At 42.4% G+C, this 20,020-nt stretch overlaps 1 long non-coding RNA gene across 2 annotated transcripts in view; it reads right to left on the bottom strand.

Moving 5' to 3' along the window:
- Nucleotides 1-1,142: 1,142 nt before the first annotated feature.
- Nucleotides 1,143-20,020, bottom strand: part of LOC148000142 (uncharacterized) — a 37,383-nt gene continuing 18,505 nt past the window's right edge. Inside the window, exons 3-4 of one of the 2 annotated variants that reach the window (XR_015641667.1) lie at nucleotides 6,028-6,340; nucleotides 1,143-3,236 (exon numbers count right to left, since the gene is read on the bottom strand). This is a non-coding gene — a long non-coding RNA (uncharacterized LOC148000142). Of the gene's footprint in view, nucleotides 3,237-4,156; nucleotides 6,341-20,020 lie in introns of those variants that run through there. The other variant, XR_015641664.1, reaches the window with a different exon arrangement.

Raw genomic sequence — 20,020 nt, 5'->3', positions numbered from 1 at the left:
GTTGGTGGTCTCTTCCGCTCTGCAGCCTCAGGAGTGTCCACCTGACCAGGTGGTGAGGTCTCTCTCCCACGGGGTTTGGGAGCAGAGAGCTGCTGCGGGCTGGGATCCGTGGGTTTGGGACTCCCAGTAAACAGCGGAAGTGCCCGGTCCTAGAGGAATTCTGCCTCTGTGTGTCCTGAGTTCGCCAGGCAGGTCTCTTGCAGCAGAAAAGTTGGTCTTACCTGTGGTCCCGAGGCTCAAGTTTGCTTGTGGGGTGCTGCCTACGAGCTCTCCGCGGTGGCAGCAACAAGGAAGATCTGCGCAGCTCTTTCTGGGAACTTCTGTGCACCAGGGTTTGGCCAGGCCATTTTTAAGTCCCATTTCTTCTCTCAGCCTAGCCTCGGTACTGTGCATGGAAGTTCCAAGTCTGTGCTAGGAGGAAAGACTTCTATGCAGGTTGAAAAGGGCATACCATAAGCAGCAAATATTAATCCCCTCTGCTGGGCTGAATGCCAGTCAAGTCCACTTTTATATGTTCAAATGTGTGGGACCCTGTTTATGTATCAACATGTGGTCTTAGGTCCTTGTTTTAGATTGTTCCAAGCATACTTCTGACAGGCTTTTGCTAACCTTTTGAGTCAGTGTTGGCACCTTCGGGACCACTAAATATCATTGTAGGACAGTATAACGGCTATTCTTGGCTGTCAACTGGACTACATCTGAAATTAACTACCACAACCCCCACCAAATGGAATGGCACACCTGTATGGGGTTTTTGCTTAATTTAAAGTGGAAGAAATCACTTTTAATCTGCATCTTTGAGATGGGGAGGCATTCCTTTAGTACAGATTTTGAAACAGGAAAGCACACCTTGAATCTGGGTCACCCTTCGGCTGGAGGCCTATATAAGCACATGAGAGAAGGAAGCTTTTACTCTTTGACTGTTTGTTCTCAGCTCACTAGCAAGTCCGCTCCTTCACTGGCATTAGAGCTGGCGCCTCTTTGGATTTCTGGCATATGAAGACCAACTGAAACATCCAGCTTCATGGTGAGAAACTACTGACTTCTCCAACTTTCTGTTCATAGACACCCATTGTTGGATTAGCCAAAATGCAGTCTGTAAATCATTCTAATAAATCACACACACACACACACACACATATAACATTTGTATATTTATAGTATACAATATATAACGTATTTGTAATACATATTGTAGAGAGAGAGAGAGAGAAGAGAGGGAGAGGGGAGAAGAGAATGGAGAGGGAGGAGAGGGAGAAAGCGTCTATAAGTTCTGCTACTCTAGAGAACCCTGGCTAGTACAGGCAGCTTTTCCAGATGGATTGTCTAATGAGCTTTGCCAGATTAGGCTGAAAGTTGTCATTTCAGGAATTATTATTTTACTGTCTGTGGTAACCGACCAGCCTTCCTTCCTGTTACCCCCACCCCGTGTTTATCCATTGTTATCTTTTTTTCTGGCTTCTATGAGGGGCTCTCTTAGGAGCACCTAGAGTCTAACACATACTTTGAAGGGAGAATGCCCCAGGGCTGTGTCTTCAGGGAGAGTGGCTTGTTTAGCTGCTTTGTTTGTCAGTTGGATTCCCCAGCTCACCAGACCTTGACTCTATGTGAGCCTGGCAATGGACCACTGCTACTACCAAGGGCCCACCCAGCTTCTAGGAGTGGTGCAATGTCATTTTTCTTTTAATTTCTTTGCCTCCTGACATAAGTAGTCCCTTTCTCAGTATTGGCCTACTTTGAGTCTCTTGTTGTGAGATGCTCTCCCCGCTGTTGTAGCTTCAGTTTCATCAATAAAAGTTTTTGAATTGGGTTGGGGATTTAGCTCAGTGGTAGAGCGCTTGCCTAGGAAGCACAAGGCCCTGGGTTCGTTCCCCAGCTCCAAAAAAAAAGAACTAAAAAAAAAAAAGTTTTTGAATTGGGGAGTGGCTAGTTCTTCAAGTCTACCGTATCCTCATATCTCTTTTAAACATCTCCCTTCTCTTCAGGCAAGCATATGGCCAGATAACATAGCTTGGATGGAGGAGGACCTGGAGTTTTCCTCAGTGGCAAGTAGACGCTAATGGAGGGATGTGATCTAGTGGTCTTGCACCTGCCTTGGTCCCTTGTGACCCTGGCAATTGGAGGTGGCATCCCAGCAAAATCTCTCCCTCTGGGGAAAATAATGGGGGCTTTCTTGATGCCTTCAGGCTTACCAGCTTTGCAGAACTATGAAGGTCTCACATAGGACTGTGTGGTTCCCATGACTAGGATAGTTACTAAGCAAAAGTAGGGGATGGGGTATATACTTAGACCTAACTTTGTGGTGCACAGGGTAGGCTGGAAACATCCAGCTTCTCCCTCAAGCAGGTCCCTGCTTGGCTGCCACATTGTTCCAACTTAAGAGCTCTTATGTTGGGGCCATATATCCAAGGTATCACTTTCTATTAGGAAAAGTGAGTGCATTTTTGGATAAAATGACCTCAGTTGAACAACAGGTTAGAGCCCAATCAAATCCTATAATCACAGAGTTGACGGGGGGGGGGGGGGCGTACAAACCTTCCCACATTCGCTCACCATCTCTTTAGAAGGATACAGTCTCATTTTAAGTGACTCGTCTGTATATTCCCCTGAGACCAATACCAGTGCCTCAGTATCCCTTTGAGGCTTTTCCTTGGAGACCTGTGCTACCTCAGTAACCCATTGAGGCTTCGGACACAAACTCTTGCAGGGTGAGCAAGCCTGTGTTAGCTCTCCATCTCCACAGCTCAGTCTCATCTTCCACTTGAAGACTCTAGTCCTGGGTCTCAGACTTCTTGGCCACTGGAAGAGAACCTCAGAATTCCATTGGAGGTCTAGCTTCTTGGTTTCAGGGACCTTTGATGGGCTGAGAGGTGCCAGTGTTGTTTCTCCAGACCAACTGGAGTTGTGGAAACGGAGATCTGGCTGGGGACCTCCGGAAATGTTTTGAGAGTCTTTTTGGAATAAGCACTTTGACACCAATGAGACTGGAAGAGGGAGATGTTCTTGGTGGACCGAAGCCAGGACAGCTCCTGAAAGGTCTTGGGCAAGGTCCAGTTTGCATTCTCTTTTTATAATCAAAACTCACAAGGTGGGAGTGAGCATGCAAACATGATTTTACAGAAGAATATGTGGCAGTTAGTATGTTGTTAAAGGCAACAGCCAGTTGTTTTAGCAGTTTCTCCAGGTCATTCTGTTCCAAGTAGCAAGTAGAGTTATACTTGGCAGGACAGACAGTGCTTTAAGTAAGTAACAATAAATCAATAAACTAGCATCTAATAATGGGTCTTTTCTACCAAATTCTACATCACAGCATGCACTTCAGGGCATGCATACAGAGTACACTCATAAGCTTGGTATAAACTAGATACTTATCCTCATCATATATGAAGATTAACTTAAAATGAGTCAAGGTTGAAGTGTGAGATCTATGACTGTGGAATGACTAGACTCATTTAATGAAGACGATGCAGGCCTGAGCAAAGATTTTGGGAGCATGATCTTAAATGCAAGGCAACAGAAGTAAAACTTGACAACTGAGATTAAACCTCTGTGCAGCAATGGGAACAGCAGCTAAGCCACAACCTATAAAAACAGGAGAAAGCACTTGCAGACGACTTACCTAATGAGAGGTGATGTCCAGAATGTATGAGGACCTTAAGCTGCTCAATGGAGAAAATTTGTGTGCAGCTAAGAACAAATGAACTGGAGAGTAAGCTCTCAAAAGAGATCTGCAAATGCCCCACAGCATGTGAAAGTCCCTAATCACACCACTAATCACAAGGCAAAGGTAAATTACAAAGTCCTTGGGATATTTTCTCTAATGAGCATGGCTCTTATCAAAACATACAAAAACAATAAATGCTGGGGTCTTTCATAAAAAGAGAGGATGGCTCTTTTATAGTACAGAGCTTGAAACAACCACCAGTGGGAAGGCCCAGGCGCTCTACTGCTGGTGAATGAACATAGACAAGGAACTCTGTTGCTCTCTTTTGGTTAATAGGATTACTTTTTTTCCATCCTATTAGCCTTCCTGTGTTGTTCTAGCAGATAAAACATGGGCAGGTCACCTTTAGATGAGCTCTTGCTAGTTCTTCAGGCTATATTGGCCACAGATCACCAAATTATCTTAAATCATCTACTCCAAATTCTGTCTTTTGATTGATAGAGTCAGACCATTTATTTTTAAGGTGTTTGTTTGCTTGAGACAGGGCCTCAGAATGTAACACAGGCTGTGTGGTAGCTCGAATAAAAATGGCTCCTGTAGCCTATGGGGAATGGCAGTCTTTGGAAGCACTACAATGTTTCCAACATGATAATGGACTAGCCCTCTGAGCCTATAAGACAGCCCCAATTCAATATTTTTCTTTCTAAGAGTTGCTGTGTTCATGGTGTCTCTTCACAGCAATAGAAACTCTTACTAAGACAGACTGACTTAGAACTAACTATGTAGTTCAGATTTGCTTCAAACTTGTGATAATCCTCTTGCCTCAGACTCCCAGCTCCTTGGACTTGCATTAGTAACCATAACTATGCTGTATTTACGATTCTATCTGGCATTTTGTTTTCTGGTAGTTTCTTGTCCCCCTGCTTCTCTTTCTGCACAGTTTTGGGTCACTGGAACATGCTTTAGGAATCTTCATTCTTGCTTTGCTTTCTTCGTGTCACTTGGCTGTTATTGTAGGAATTTGGTGTCCTAGACAGTTATATAGCATAAAATTTACCACCCAACAGTCCAAGTACATAGGTGTATTTGAAAGACTGTAAAATCATTCTCAAATCTACCTGCGAATTCATTGCCATTTTAAAGAGAAACTAGTCATACAGCAAATAATAACCCCAGATGGACACTGCTGCTAGCAGGTCACCTCTCTTCTGCTTTCTGTTCCTGTGAGTTTACTTATCCTAAATGACTCAATACACAATGTGTCCTTTTGTGTTGGGCTTATTTCACTCTGCACACTTTTGTTCAGCTTCCCCTGTTGAAAAGCACGTCAGAATTTTGTTCATGTGTATTCATGACTTCTTCTACCTTTTAGCTATTGTAAATGATGAATACAGATGTGTAGATCTCTGCTGGGGTCTTTGCTTAGAGTTCTTTTGAATATTATCTATCTATCTATCTATCATTTACTTGTCTATTAATCTATTATTGATCTACCTATTGTCTATAGATCACCTAATATCATATATGTATCATCTACCTATTATCTCTATTTGTCAACCATCTATGTATCTTATCACCTTTAATGTACCTATCATTATTACCTATAATTTATCATTATTACCTATAATTTATTATTTATCTGTTATTATAATCTATCATCTATTATCATCTATCTATTGATCTACCTAGGATTAGAACTTCTGGTTTATCTTTATCAATTTTTTTCAAAGCTTATTCCTGTAATCTTACACTTTAGGAGGTAGAGGCTGGAAGACTCCCATGAGTTAGAGGCTAGCCTAGACTAAATACTGAATTCTAGACCTACTTAGGCTACATATCAAGACTGTCAAAAACAAGCAAACAAAAGCTCCATAACTAGCCCCCATTTACTGGTGCTTGTCTTTCTGACTACTTTATTGGGTTCTTATATCTACCACCCTTCTCTGCCCCAATTCCTTTCAACTCCCCAACACTAGATAGGTGAGAAAGAAGGTTAGAGGAGAAGGGGCTCATAGACCTCTTTAAACTACTTCCTGCTGATTAGGGACATCAAGTTCCTTGGGGCAAGTTCAATCAGTCAGTATATCTCCAACCAGCAACCAGTAATCCAGCAAAAGAGTGAACAGAAATCAATTGACTGCAAAAGCAGCAGCAGCCAGGACCTCAGCAGCTGCCGCAGCCTTCAAAGCTGTGGCATTTTAAAACCCTCTCAAGAGTCTCCAGAATTCCAAACCTAAACTATCTTCAACTGGCAAAATCATGCCCCAGCCAGAGCCTGATACGAATCATAGTCAGCTGCTTTGGACAATCTGAAGCGACCCCATATCCCACACCCAGGATTTAAACAAAACATATCCACATACCATAATTGAGTTTTTAGGGAAACCAAAATTCTCACTACACTTTGCTGCCCCAGACAGATGGGAGATGCATGCGGCACAATGGTCTGCCAACTTCCGTGTTTGACTTTGAGAGTGTCAGTGGTTAGTCATTCTTCTGTTGTGAATGGATGATCTCCCCCCTCTCTCAAGATTAATGTGAGAGCAGGATCATCTACCCTGCACCAGCCCAAATGGGCTGAAGTTTTAATTTTGGAGGTTTCAGAAATATCTCGGGATCTTCCCAGCAATTTCTGCATATAACACCATCTCCCTTTACTTGTGGAGGTTTCAATCTCTGTGAATAAAGGAGAGAAGTATGTCAAGAAGACTCATTATCAGGTTAGAGCAACAAGGGAGGGAAGTTTGCAAATTGGTATATCCATAGTCACACCACACAAATGGAAGGAAAACCATGAGAACCATGGACACACTAAGAGGGAAAGACATCTGGAGCCTCTGCGGAGGAGTAGATCACCAGGAAGAGCCACACAAGTACACATAAGGGATGTGTACAAGAGGTTTGGAAAGGAAACAGGCTCTGGGTGTCTCAACAGGAGGGCATCACTGGTCTCTAGGTTGAAAGTTCAAGTGGACTGGAGGTAGATTGCTTCAATGAGGGGCATGAAGTCAGGATGAGGGGAGATAGGTGAAAGTAGTGAAGAAACTTGGCAGATGAGGGAGAAAGAAGGAAAGGAAAAGGAAGGAGAATGGGAACGAGAAGAGGTAAGTTTCTGGACATGTTAAAAGTTTAGCGAGAAAGGGTGCTCTGGGGAAAGGAGCATGTAAGAGTCTCCATGGAGACAGCTGGAAAGGCACCTCGAAGAGCAGGGCTGAGAGAAAGTAGGAAGCTGTGGTTCTCATCTTCTGAGTGCAGCTGAAACCCTATGTGTTCTGGACTAAAAATGCCTTTAACTTGTTTTCACCTTTCCACTGAATCACGGTGAGTTAAAGTGGGCAGTGGCGGGGGAGGGGACTCCCTGGGAATCCTCTTAGCAGCACTCCAGGTGTGCAAACTACACAAACTAGATGGCTCAGGACACTGTGATAGTTTGTGGGTGGTGAATGGGGTGGACAGAGTGTCTTCTGAAAACTTGGGGGGTACTCCCTGCCCTTTCCCTCGTCCTCCTGCTTCCTTCCTCTTTCACCTCTCTCCTTTTCACTCCTCCATCTTTCTGGTTTTGTTTTTTGTGTTCTTTTGGTTTTGTTAAAGGCAAAGTATTTCTATGTACTTCTGGCTGCCCTAGAACTCACTGTGTATCCTGGCCTGGACTTGAATTCAATATGTAGCCCAGGCTGGCTCAAACTCATACCTCAGTTTGCTGAGTGCTAGGACTATAGGCCTTAACTATCACGCCCAGTTTGTAGGATTTCTTGGCACATTTTTGGGGGTGGGGGTAGGGGTGGTGCTGTCAGTCATCAGAGTATAATATAACTTTTCTCAGTGTTCTTTCAAAAACAATCATTAGATCTGTTGACTAGGAACTCGAGGTTTCCGTCAGATGAAGAAATGCTCTCCTATGGTTTCCCTGACCCTGTCTTCATATGTTCTTCTGCGTCTTCTGGATACCCCATACAAAACAAGGGTCCACATGATCCTTCCTGCTATTGAACTTGGTGTTGGCCTCTCTGCTACTTACATCTTTGATGACCTCTGGATCTGCTTTGACTCCTATAACTTTAAATTTTTGTTTTATTCTCTGTGTCCCTTTCCCATGGCCCCTGCTTTACTTACAGAATCCCCTTTACATGGGGATTTCAATAAAATTTATAATTCTAAATTTTATCTGCAGTAAGATATTTAATGCCTATTCTGTCTGTCTGTCTATTTATTATAAGGTCTTATGTAGCCCAGGCTCACCTCAAACATCATTATGTAGCTGGTCTTGAACTCTTTGACACCTCTGCCTTCACGAACTCTGAATTGTGAGTTCAGGTGTACACCACCACGACCACTAAGTTGTTTTTCTTTTTGATTTTGAATGACTTTTATATTTCGTGGGTGCTCTGGCTCCAGTTTTCTCTGGCTGGTGATTATTGCCAGACTGATTTGAACCTGCCACGTCTAAATAATGATACAGAGACTTGTTAATATTTAAGAAAGCTTAGACAATATAGCTGAGCAGTCTCCCAGCTAGTTCAAACGAGCTAACTGCTACTATTACTATTACTGTTACTATTACTATTACTATTACTATTACTATTCCTATTCCTATTACTATTACTATTACTATTACTATTACTATTACTATTACTATTACTGCCCCATGGCCTGTCACCTCTCACTTAGTTCTAGCACCAGTTCCTTCCACCTCCATGTCACATTGGCAAATCTTCCCTAGCCTAATTCTTCTCCCAGACACTGTCTCTCAGCCTGGAAGTCCCATCTTCCCTTTCCTGCCTAGTTATTGGCCATCAGCTCTAGGCAGGGGAGAAAGGACAGAGACACAGCTTCACATAGTGTACCCCAACAGGTGATCTCACAATCACACCCACTTCTCGCACACATCTCATCCTAGCCCAGAGGAGCTATGCAGCTCTATTTTCTGTGCTCCCTAAATGGCACTGGTACCATTCATTTTTGGTAGCACACTTTGATGAGGCCAGGGGTGGGGTGGGAGGCGTGGTCATGGCCCTCTAGTCCCCTAGAGAACATCAACTTGTTCTCAGTAGGCCATCCCCTCACCCCTGTCCTGGCTGTCTGAACTTCCCCTCTGAACCCCCAGGTCCTCTTCCATTTCTTCTTCCAATTCCAAACCTGTCTTCCCATTTCTGGGAATTCAAAAGATTTCTGCCTTTAATACAATTTACTAAGTTTTCCCTGTTTCTTTTATTAAACTCTGAGGGAGCTGTATTTTTACAATGGAGATTCAATTTGTTACTTCCAGCAGCTAATTATTCTACATGCCTAGTTTTCTTCTTATACGGGGAAACTAGGTCGTTCTTTCTTTTCCCTTCCTCTTTTGTCTCTGATTGGTTTATGGGAGCTACAATTTCACATAGCCGAGGCAGCCCTGAAACTCGATGTGTAGCCAAGGATAACGTTGTCCCAGACCTTCCTGACCCTACTTCCCCAGTGCTGGGATTCCAGGCCTGATTGCTCTTGTCCTAAGCAGTTGTAACCTGTTCGTATCCATGATAGGTGGCTCACGGTCATGCCCAGCAGGGTTTACTTCCTGCTGATGGCTTCTTGCTTCCTTTTTATTTAATTTTTCTTAGTTTTTTTTTTTTTTTGACATTGAAGTCTCTTGCAATGGATGGCCTGAACCACACGATCCTCTTTACCTAGGCCTCTCAAGGACAGGAATGACTGGCATGTTAACACGTCCAGCTCTGAGTTTCTTTGTAAAGGTGAGACTCTAACCGAGCATGGTGTTGCACGGCTGGAATCCCAGCCCTTGACATGCAACCTAGTTTCTCTTCATAGGCAGAGACAGCAGGATTGCCATAATTTCAAGGGCAGCCTGGTCTACATAGAGAGTTCTAGGCCAACATCTGTACATCTAGGGATGTACATAGAGAGAACCTGCTTCAGAGTCAAACATTTTTCTTAAAAGTGAAACTCATAGAATTTATGAGAAGGTAATGTGTATGGAACTTCCAGTAATGAAATATGGACTCCCAAGCATGCTACTCTAACATGGACTCCTACCGCCCCTCCCTCCCAGACTCTCAAATTGCCCAAGCCAGGAATATATACTAGGCTCAGCTCCCTGTCTTTGCTCCACTGATCTGGATCCACTTTTTGAGGCATTTGGTTCTTGTCCCTCATCCCCCATCTTTTAGTCCTTATCTCTCCCTTCTCATTCTTTCACTCTGCATACCTTGTCTGTCTTTCCCCCTATCTTTTCCCTCACTCCTCATTCCTTATCTTCTGGGTGTAGTACACCTGACATGTTCTTGTTATTTATTGCCTTAGTGCTGACAAACCAATCCCCAAATTCAGCCAGTGTGTACTTAGTCAATGTCCGGGTAACTACAAATGCCGGGTACCCAAAGCCAGGAGCTCCAGCAGGAGGTTTCCATGTGCTGTCGTTTGCCACAAGCCTTTGGAAGATGAGTTGATAACACTTATGAAAGATTACTGCACGTCGGCTATTTGGTTCTGAGACTTCACCACTGAATACATTCCCAATAAATGGGTACTTCTGCCCAGAACATTGTGCACATACAGGTTAATATCTAATAATAAGAGTCAAAAGCAAGAAATAACTGCATATATCTAACAGTAGAGAGAGAAACAAAAGTTGTTTGTTTAAAAAAAAAAACTAGTGCTAACCAGTAATGAAGAGAACCACTGCTCTGCATAGCTGTATTGTTGAATACCACAGTTATTGTGCTGGGGAGAAGATGAGGCAGGAGAGTATGCAGCTGAGTCATTAGTGATGTAAAAGCTAAGACCAGGCATCATCACCTTACAGTAACAGGCTTAGAACAATGGTCAACCTCTGCATGGGAGCAGACTGGAAGGGTGCGTGCATGTGTGTGTGTGTGTGTGTGTGTGTGTGTGTGTGTGTGTGTGTGTGAGAGAGAGAGAGAGAGAGAGACAGAGAGAGAGAGAGAGACAGAGAGAGACAGAGAGAGACAGAGAGAGAGAGAGAGAGAGAGAGAGAGAGAGCCACATGTATGCACACGACAGTGGAGGTTGGAAGAGGACATTGGATCCACCATAGCTGGAGTTACAGATGGTTGTGAGCCACCTGGCTCGGGGCCTAGAAACTGAACTCAGGTCCTTTGCAGAAGCAGCAACAACTGTGAACTGCTCTGGCCTTTCTTCAGACCTCTCCTCCATCTTTCGATGTGGAAGGTAGCTGTATAAATGTGTGCCTATATAAAACCAACCAACCAAAACCCAGAAAAGCACACTCAGGAGAGAAACTTTCTATATGAAATTTAAATGCTTATTTTTTTTTAATGCCATGTCGGGGTTTACTCCTGAATTCCAGCAATGGGGAGTATAAAGCTGAAGCCGTGCCCTGAGTTTGAGAGACCCCTGGACTAGAGAGTGAGACTCTGACTCAAGAGGCAGAAACAAATACTAAAAATAACCACCTGGCTCTAGATAGAGAAGGAAAGCAAGAATTTGAGAGAGCTTAACTGAGAGAAGAAAAAGAAACTTCCTGGTACTGCCCGGAAGAACTCTAAGGGGAAATTCCTTTTCATTTTTCATCCTGATAGGCAATTCTGTAGCTGGAGATGCCGTTAGAACTGAGCTTTTATTTCCTGACTTGCTGCCAGGTTGTTTCCTAGTTGCCATTTTACGCACTGTGGTAAGTGCAGGGCCAAAGCTGCACTTCTAGGCCTACAATCTAATTACAGAGGCAAGCTAACCAGAGAGTGAGGTGCAGAAGCTAACTACTGACTTACAACCTAATCAGGCTTTATAATGTTATTAGAGAGGCCAGAGGCACATAAATAAAATTCTCAGAGAACTCAGTATTAGTGTGTGGTTTCTTAAGTGAAAGTTCGGAGGTTCACTGGGACTCATGAGACAGGAAGTTCCAGAATGGAGCATAAGTTATTTCGTTGCTGCTGTTGTTCTGAGACAGGGTCTCACTTGGGAATCTAAGCTACCTGGTTCTGGGTGCTCTTGCATCAGCTTCCTGAGAGCTGAGACCACAGACGTGGTGTACTGTGGCCAGTTTGTCTATTTACTTTGTTTTTGTTTTCTTGTGTGTTGTGGGACTGGGTGAGAGTCTGTGCCGTGGCGCACATTTGAAGGTCAGAGGGCAACTTTGGGAGTTGGTTCTCGCCACCTACCTTGTCAAGACAGGGTCTTTCGTTATTTCTGTTGCTTTTCCTCAGACTACCTGCTAAGGTGGCCCAAGAGATTCAGGGCCATACTCCTATCTCGCCTCCCACCTCACAGGAGTCCTGGGCTCATTCCTCAGACTTATGGGCAAGTGCTTTGACTCCTTGGCCCTTGTTCTGTTTTGGAATTAATTAAGACAAAGTTTTACCATGGGCTTTTGTTCTTGTTCTATTTCAGCATTTTGTTTGTTTGTTTGTTTGTTTATTCAGTGAACGGTTTACTCTAGAGCATAGGCAGTCCTGGAACTCACAGATAGTCCAGGTTGGCTTCAACCACATGGCAATTCTACCTCAGCCTCCAGAGTGCCAGGACTTACAGGCAGGAGCCACCATGCTCAGCTAGTCCATTTTAATGAGAGCGCCTGAGCTGACTTTTTTCAAATTAGAATGGGAGACAAGGCACTGTGTATTTACTTTTTTAAAAAAAAATTATCTTTTTATGTACATTGGTGTTTTGCCTGAATGTGTGAGGGTCCCCTGGAACAGAAGTTACAGACAGTTGTGAGCCACCATGTTGTTGCTGAGAATTGAACTCAGGACCTCTGGAAGAGCAGCCAGTGCTCTTAACTGCTCAGCCATCTCTCCAGCCCACCCCACATTTCTTGACACTGTTGCAGTTGTTGAAATAACCATAAAAGACACCCTTCTAAGAACTAATGCAAGAATATTTGTCAAACAAGGAAATTAAAGTGAGGAGAGCTAGAAGCGTCTTGTGAGATCCAGGCTTGGATTCTAAACCCTTGGGACCAGCAAGACGAAGGGTATTAATCAGGGCATCAAGGGGACCAGAAGGAATTGAGCCTACAACTAAATTCTATCCCCAAGACATGCAGACCCTTCTTTGTAATAAATATTAATGCTTTTCATGACACTACCAAAGGTGTGGTTGTAGATCAACTCACTTCCAGATGAGTACAACACTCAGGTTTCCTTAGCTCAGTGACTTAGTGTTTCCTGCTAGACCATGTGTATGTATCTATAACACACACATGCATGCTCACAAACCTTGACACACCCTATCTCTGACCTGACATAGATATTTGGTTTATCTAAAATTTCTAATCTCCTTCCTTGTGTCTAAAGGGTGGATCTGGAAGAGGGGTAGTGTAGAAGTTACATATTGTCACGTTGGCCTGCTCAGCATCTCTGTCTCCAGAGGAACTTGAACTTCCCAGCTGTACTTTTGTAATTGCTTCCGAAAAGACCTCCTGGTCACACAGAAATCAAATCAAAATCTTAATCAAGCGAATGGAAAAACCCAGGCTGTACTCCTGCTGGTTATAAACATCATCTCGGCCTGGGCCTTTTATGTTCCCTGACCAGCTCAATGCTGTCACCTTTGTCTACTTGGAAGGGAGTAAAGGTATGCTTTACGTTTTAGTCTATTCAATTTTGTGTGCTTGTGTGTGCTTGTGTGTGTTTGTCTCTACTTTTAGGTGGCTGCTTATTGAGGTGGATTGCTATGTAGCCTAAGGTATCCTCTGACCCTCTATGTAACCAAGGATGATCTTAAGATCCTAATCCTCCTGCTTCTACTTCCCCAGTTCTGGGATTACAGGTACAGATTACCACATCAAATTTAAGGCTTCACATTCGTAGCAGATTGTCTTTAGTGTTCTGTGGTAGGAGAACTGAGAGCTTTTGCTGGCAGAGTTGATGACTCTAAAAATCTCTTTGAAGATATAGCAGTATCTACCTTAGGGACATTGGGTAGGCAGTTAACTGAGGTACTTGTGTGGGAAGTCCACTCTACCCACACCTTGTTTGACATCCATACTTTTTATCTTCCCAAGCCTGCTCTCTGCAATCCACTGTCACCAGTCACTCTCTGGGCACTTCTCTTATTTTTAAGCAGCTGCCAGCTGATCTTTATGGTTCGAGACGTTTCCTTCTGCTAGTGTATTAATACTTTCTGCTTTGCTCAGGAGCATAGTAAGGGACACAGCCAAGAAAGATACTGAGCAACAAGGCTTCCAGGGATTAGAGAACTCGGGTTTGGATCTGAGGGTGTTCTGGCCAAGAAGTAAATTAAATTCAGGGATCCAAAGATCTCAGAAGAAGATAAGAGAGTCATGGGGTTTTGACCAGCCTCGGCTACATGTTCTCAAAACAAACAGCAATAGAATGTAATCAGACTTAAAACACCTGTCAGTAAGATGCTGCATGTTTCGCAGAATAAGCTTTGTCAGAACAATTTGCCACCCACCTTCTCTTTCTATTGACTAGCAAACACAATGCAAATAATCCTGTAGACCACTTCCTAGTCAGCTTTCAGGTACTTTCTGTTACACTGGTGAATTCTAGAATGTCAAATGTAACATTTTGCTAAGTCTTACTTTTACGAACAAGCATGCAACTGTTGTGAAGATATCCTAGGGTGACATCAGGCTTAAACTGTAGGTTCCTGAGAAGATTCTATGGGCATCGCCACCGAGGGCTATTAGTTGCAGTGGTCACCAATTCTTTGAGCTGTTTATTAATGTCCTTTTGTGTGTCAGGCTGCAGAGGTACCATGGAGACTCACGCATGCATATGTCTGACAGTTTTCTAGGGGACAGAGAAACCAATAAACATCAGAGCTAAAAACCAAATGATAACTTTTGATATGTCTCATGAAGGAAAGGGTCATGGTGCTGTGAGAGTGTCATACTTGGAGTGAATTTCACCTTCTCTGGGAAGTCTTCCTTGATGATAATTGACTTGGGGCTGGGAGGAAAGGAAGCTAAATATGTGCAAAGGAATCAGAGAGCATTCCAGGTACATGTTATTAGGAGTAGACTGTACTCCTAATACTGTAGAGTAAAATACAATGAAGGGGGCGGGTAATATGCCTCAGTAGGTAAAGATGCTTGCTGCTAGCCTGGTAGTCCTGAGTTTGATCCACATAGTAAAGAAGAGAGCTGACTGTCAAAAGTTGTCCTCTGAGCTCCACGTGTGTGTCATGACATGTATTTGCACACATACAGACACACAATATAATGAAAAATAAAAGCAGCTGGAGGAAGTGATAGGGATTTGCATGGCGACTTGCTGGTATCAGGGAAATTGAAGCATGGACAGCCATTAACAAGAGGTATATGATCTAGTCAGATAATAAGCTGAGTGAAAAAACTCAGCAAACCTGTCTCCCCTGATCCTTCTTGTTTTGTTTGTACACGTTTCTTTCCCCTGACATTAGCACAGTATCTCTTGTAAAACACTGGCCTTAAGATCTACTCTCAGACAAGGCAAGTCAACAAACATCTTCTTGGCTAGCTCTAAGGCAGAAAGGTAAAGGGAAGATTTGAGTACTATTTTTAACTTTGTGGTTTGCTTGGGGAAATGGAGCTCAGGTTTCTTCTATGCTTATAGAGAATGAGGAGTCAGGAGTCCAATAGCTGTCTGCAGAGAATGAGGTTGTCAGGATGGTTGAGGGGAGATCAGTGAGAAATACAGAAGCTGTGAAGTTCTATCTGTCTTCTGTCTGTTGTCTATCTATCTATCTATCTATCTATCTATCTATCTATCTATCTATCTATCTATCTACCTATTTAAGTGTGTGTATATGTATGTATATGAATGTCTCTGTGAGGGTATTCAGGTGTGTACCCCCTCGAAGGCCAGAAGAAGGCATCAGGTATCTTTCCTCTATGTTCATAGTCTGTTCCTTTGAGGCAGGATCTCTCCTTGAATCTAGGGCTCCTGTCTTTTTAGTTAAGCTGGTAGCCAGCAAGTCCCAGCAAACCTCCTGCCTCTGCCCCATTCAGAGCAGGTGTTAACGGATACATGTGGGATGTACCATTGTTAAATGGGTACTGGGATCTGTCCTCCGGCCCTTATGATTGTGCAGTAAGCTCTCTTAAACACTAAGCCATCTTTCCAGTCCCCACTCTCATTCTTGAGAGGCTAAGGGGATGGAGATTAATCTTCTAAGACTATTTCTACATGGATGGACACTGTGTGAACGCTCCCCTGCTGCTAAATTATGATAAATCTTAAGATCACAATTGCTTCCTGAACTCCTTTTGTAATTTTTTTAGTACAGTAGTTTAAAGCTCAGTAAATTTTGAGGGAAGTCTGATTAAATTAGAAAATTGATGCTCCTAATTTAAATAATCCAGAAAATAAATTCTTAATTTCTGTGGAAATTTAATCCAAAAAAACAATGGGTGTCCTTCTGGCATCTTCATGCATAGAGTTTGTTCTCATTTGCTTTCTTGACACAGTGTCTGGGGCCCACTTCTTCCTCCAGATGGTTACCTTCCTTCTCCCCAGAGTCCCTCTTCTGCTTTCAAATCATGTACATGTTTCTTAACACACCAAATATATGTCATCCTTTTTGTACAATTTAAGAAGCTAAGAGCAAAGTTGAACTTAAGTTTTCTTCTTCTCTCCCTCCCTTGAGGCCTCTTCCTTCCTTCTCATGATGCCCTTTCTACTTTAACACCCACACGCACACGCGCACACACACACATACACACACACACACACACACACACACACACACACTCACACACTTTTGGGTTTCATGTCCTCTTTATAGGGCATGATGAATCCAGGAAGTCATGCCTAAAGTGGCTTCTTCCTTCATAAGTGGCTTCTTCCTTCAAAATTCCCTTAAGAGGATTGCAGGGTGACTTTTGGTAAAACTGCATGCTGTCTCACTTTTAAAAATTCCTCTTCAGTCACCCTTATGTTGTTAAAAACCATAAATAGCATCTCTACTGATGTGTTTACAAAAAGATAAAGAGAGGGGGGATATGTTCTATGGAGGTGTGGGGGAAGGGGGTGCCTAGGCGGGCCTATGCTGAGACATCCCTTCCCCTGAGGGACCAGCCACAGTGTAGAATAGAGTTTATTCAGGGCATGGGGAGAGGAGTTAAGAGGGTAGTAGGGGCAGAGAAAGGGGGAGAAAGAGAAAGAGGGAGGGAGGGAGAGAGAGGTAGAGACATAGAAGCCAGCCATGAGCACCTGGATAGAGACTGGGGAAGGGGAAGGGGAAGAGAGTGGGGGCAGGAAGGGAAGAACAAGAGAGGAGCAAGAGATCAAGAGGGTGAGGAGAGGGCAAACAGCCCCTTTTATAGTGTCAGGCCTACCTGGCTGTTTCCAGGTAACTGTGGGGTGGAGCTTAGACAGAATGCTAACATCTACCAGCCAAGAAAGGTCAGTATCAGAATCCAGAGCATTTGGGAGGCCTCTGTATGCCCCAGGAGCACTCTGAGACAAGCTTCTCAGGACTGTGTAATTACCATCCTTTCATTTGCCTAATCTTATAGTTCTGCCCTATCCATTTTAGTACGTTTATATGAGAACAGAATCTTGTTCTATCATATGGAAGTTCCACAAAGATTTTCTTTCTCTACGTGAGAATGTGGTGCAGCTACTCAAGAGGTTGTGACAAGAAGATTGCTAACTTAAGGAACGCTTGGGCAACTTCCTGAGATCCTATCCCAATATTAAAAGCAAAGTACTTGCCTAGCACACTGAGCCCTCAGTTCAACGTCTCATACCACAAAAATGTATCTTTATTTCCTCTTTAACTTTTCTTAGCAAAAAATACATTCTCTATCACTGACTGGCTTCTTTATTTTTTACTACTATTATTTTTTTTTAGAAAATTCGTGTACAGTGTTTCAGGCTGGTCTTGAACTGACAAACTTCCTACTTCTGCCTTCTGAGTGCTGGAATTATAGATATATGCTACCAACCTTTCAGAAAACAAATTATGTTGCTTACTTTTTTTTTAATTTTGGCAATTTGAAACAAGATAGGATTATTTGGGAAGAGGACACACTAGTTGAGAAAATGCCTCTACAGATTGGCCTGTAGGCAAGGCTGTGGGTTATTTTCTTGATTGATTATGGACATGTGCCCACCCCACTATGGGCAGTGCCTCTCATGGGCTGGTGGTCCTGAATTCTATAAAAAAACAAGATGAGTGAGTTATGAGGAGTAAGCCAGTAAGCAGCATTCCTCCATGGTCTCTGCATCAGTTCCTACCTCCTGGTTCCTGCCCTGTTTGAGTTCCTGCCTTGACTTCCCCTAATGATGGATTATAGCTATAAGGTAAACTATACTTCTTTACCCGTGAGCTGCTCTTGGTCCCAGTGTTTATCACAGCAACAGAGAGCAAAGTATGACAACATGCATGGATTCTGTGTGATAGAGCAAGAGTTTGTTCTAAAGGAGAGAACAGGACGGAAGTACACATTCAGCTCCTGCTCTGGTCTGAGGATGCCCTTCCATTTACACTTCAGAACCGTGTTTGATGAAATCTCTGGATTAGACAAACCATTCCCTTTAAAATAAACAAAACGACACACTTTCTGTTTATATTTTTCCTCATTAAAACTGTGTTTAAATGCTCATGTATTCTTTACACACAGCGTTAAGGAGACTCTGTAGCTCTTAGTATTTAGAGTGACCTCTAGAGAAGAAAGCAAGTTTGAATTGTTTGCCATATACCAACAACTAGCTCTACCACCAGATGTGTTTGTTAATTGGCCCAGGTAAATGTTGTCCTTTTTATACAATTTTGACAACTAGTGGCAAACTCTAGCTTAGGTTTAGCAATTGGTGATTTAGTATTTTTATTTAGAAACAACTCAGCTCTCTCATGTTTATCATAAAATTGTTTAGATATTTAAGTTATAGGAAGAATGAATTTAAAAACACATTTTATTTAAACTTACCTAATTTATTTACTTTAGAATTATTTTCTAGGCCTCCCAAGATATCCAACACATAGAGCCAAAACTTTGTTTTCTTACCAGTACAAGCCCTTAGAACTTGCTGTTCTTGAAGCAGAGAACACTAGCTATTCCAGAATTAAATATGAAACAGATAAATATGATCCTAATTGACCGCTAGCCTAGGCAAAATGGTTGTTTTCAATTTAAAAAATTGATATCAACTTTTGATAACCTATGCAGATCAATGTCTTCAAGATCTAGGGTCTGAGGAGCTGCAAGAATGGGGCAATTACAGTCTAATGCTATAGACAAACTTACTTCAGTTTTGGTGCACTTTTGTATATAAATGTAGCAATCATCCAAGGAAGGTTGAGTTCAGAAAAGTCATGATCAGAAAAACATGTCAATAAGTGCCAGAAAGCACATACCAAATATTACCAGAGCAGCCCATTCCCAGAACTTTCTCAGGACAGACTGATTTAAACACAATTGTCTGGAGTGTACTTTCCCAAGTTTAATCTGGGATAGCAAGGCAGAAGGCCATATCCAGATTCAGGGCACACTGACCAGATTAGATTCTATAGCTATGATCTCACATCCAACAAGAATGAACAGATCTTATACATTGAATGTAAATGTTTGTCACAGGAGGCACAAAATCATGCTGAAGAACAATCCAGGGGACACAGTACACCTGAGGTAAAGGTCCTCTGCCTTTTTTCTCAGAGATGAGAGCTGGGAACAAAACTCAGGTCCTCTGCAACAGCAGGAGTCACCTCTAACTGTCGCATCTAACTATTGAATGTTCTCTCTAGTTAGCAATTTAAAAAAATTACTTTTCTCTCACCAACAAATTTAAATTAGCATATTTCCAAAACTATGCTCAAGGAGCTAAATATGGTAGCTTTGATCCCAAACAGGCAAATCTGAATAAATTCAAGGCCAGTCTGCTCTACACAAGATGTTCCAGAACAGCCAGTGATACCTAGAAAGACCCTGTCTCTAAAAAAATAAGTAAATAAAAAAGTAAATAAAATAAAAATTTATATATAAAATACAAAAATAGAAATAAAATAGAAAATAATATATACATTTAAGTCATGTGAATTAAAAGGCATTTGTGTTAATTTATACTTGAGTGCTGATTTATCTATAAGCTAATTTGGAACTGTGCAAACAATATACAATCAAAAGCACACAGGCAGATATGACATGATATATGTACACATACATAAGAATAGACAAAGCCCCAAGATTCCATAGCTTCACTTAGAATCATCATTTGCTCATTTTCAGATGTTAGACCCATGGTGATGTGACTGTTTCCATCAGAGACCAAGGCAATCAGTCTTTAATCTCAAATGTATTCTCTCAAACATTGGACTTTTGGCAAAAGAAAATTAATAATGTGTACATCTAAAAATATCAGAATTTAATGTAAATATCACTGAGAAGGCCTTAAAAGTCCAATGTGGCAAAGGATTAACATCTAGGGC

The sequence above is a fragment of the Rattus norvegicus genome, chromosome 17, assembly GCF_021556685.1.
Source record: "Rattus norvegicus strain SHRSP/BbbUtx chromosome 17, alternate assembly SHRSP_T2T, whole genome shotgun sequence".
In the NCBI taxonomy this organism is placed as follows: Eukaryota; Metazoa; Chordata; class Mammalia; order Rodentia; family Muridae; genus Rattus; species Rattus norvegicus.
The sequence above is the reverse complement of the archived record's forward strand: the minus strand, read 5'-3'. Positions and strand labels throughout refer to the sequence as shown.